The 1,785-nt window shown below is 30.1% G+C and overlaps 1 protein-coding gene across 2 annotated transcripts in view; it reads right to left on the bottom strand.

The window, feature by feature from the left end:
- LOC104721838 (VIN3-like protein 2) overlaps nt 1-227 on the bottom strand; it is a 4,328-nt gene extending 4,101 nt beyond the window's left edge. The window contains exon 1 of one of the 2 annotated variants that reach the window (XM_010439904.2): nt 38-227. The gene's annotated coding sequence lies outside the window, so the exon portion shown is untranslated. The remainder of the gene's footprint in view (nt 1-37) is intronic. The other variant, XM_010439902.2, reaches the window with a different exon arrangement.

Below are 1,785 nucleotides of genomic sequence, written 5' to 3'. Positions count from 1 at the left end.
AAAAAAAAAAAAAAAGGAAAAAAGAGAGAGTAGTTACCCAATAAGGAAAGCTTAAGAAAAATTTTAAAAAAAAAATATCGTCGAGCAAAAGAATCGAACGGTTTGATATCGTTTTCTCTCTCCCTCTTCGTTCGGAATAGTTACCGGAGAACGGAGACACTGGAGAAGAGAGAGAGACGCTGCTGTGGATGTGGAGCAAAGAAGAGAGAGAGAGAAGAGGATGGGACTATGAGGAGAGAGAGAGAGAGAGAGAGAGAGAGAGAGGCCTATGATAAGAGGAGATGCAGTTTTATGGTGGGCCTCAAAAAGGGTTAAAAATATATATGTTTTGTTTATTTTCTTTACTTTTTTTTTTAATATATATTTTTATGGTCACGTTACTTCTGTGAATTTTGGGTTTAGCGTAACGTTCGTAATTTTTTTTTTTTTTTCATACACATGAATTAGTAACTCTGTTTTTGTTTTAAAACATGGTGATTGGTTGATTATAAGTAGTTTAAGAATCAGATAACATTTAAAAAAAAAAAATGTGAGAGGGATGAATGATGATGATGATGATTCAGTCCAATGTCTAGCTGTCTAGATTCTAGACATATATTTTCGAGTGTTCTTCGTAATAACAACATATTATATGGTGTTTTTGAAGCTCAGGAAATTAAACATGCAATTTTTCGAACTTTACGATTTAGAATCGTTCTTTTTTTTTTCTTTGGATTTTGCATGTTAGGTTTTTGCTTGTGTTTCCTTATTGTTTGTGTTGTGTTGTAGTTTTTGTTATTATGTTTATAGTTTTTAGTTTTTTCCGCTATCTATAATTCTATAAAAAAATTTGCAAAAAAAAAGTATATATATACTTTACATTATAAAAAAACATATTATATATATACAGTACTTACATAATTTAGCATGTTTTCATATATATATATATATATATAGGAAAATCTTTAAATATGAAACTCAAGCGAAACTTAATAGAAAAAAATGCAGAGAGATGACTACAAATTGTGATCAAATATTATAAAAGATATGTGAGAGTTGGTTAACCAAAAAGCAAATTGAGAAGATTACTTCTCAAATATGAATGTAGGGATATATATATATATATATATATATATTTAAATGTAGGGGTATTTCTCCTAACAAGACAAAGATAATTTATAGTTCTTACGAGTCAATCATAACAAAATAATACATTAGTTCCTTTATTATGTGACACTTATCTTTATCTTTGTTTGTTTTATTTTTGAATAAGCATGTCGCACACAATAACACATGGTAGATACGCATTGGCAAATCGCATCGAACTGTATACGTGTGTGTTACGGGAACATTGGCTATCATCACATACGAGAAAAACTTTGGATTTGAACGGGGAGATAAGGACATGTGCTAAACACTTCGGTGTCTTTTATTTATCAGTACCGCAATATTGATTTTCTTTCAAAATTATTTGGATCACAAGTAGTCTCGAGATGGGATAGATAGATAACACAATTGTGGATTCTTTTGGGTCTGTATTTAGCTTTTTGTCTATTGTAAATCAATTTACAAGAGCGCATTGAACATTATAGTAAGAAACAACTAAACTAACCGTTAATGATTTTACACGAAAATTATTGTTAAGTCCACATCTACTCTGTTTTTCTAGGTTTCTTGTCTAGCGAAGGCACGCGCTGACTTCTATTTCTCTTCAGATTCAGAATATATGAATGTTAGTTTCGAAGCTGATGAAACACACAAATCGATAAATATGTATTTTTCTACTTCTTTGATTCAAATAATCGA

This window comes from Camelina sativa, chromosome 11 (genome assembly GCF_000633955.1).
Source record: "Camelina sativa cultivar DH55 chromosome 11, Cs, whole genome shotgun sequence".
Taxonomy (NCBI): Eukaryota; Viridiplantae; Streptophyta; class Magnoliopsida; order Brassicales; family Brassicaceae; genus Camelina; species Camelina sativa.
The sequence above is the reverse complement of the archived record's forward strand: the minus strand, read 5'-3'. Positions and strand labels throughout refer to the sequence as shown.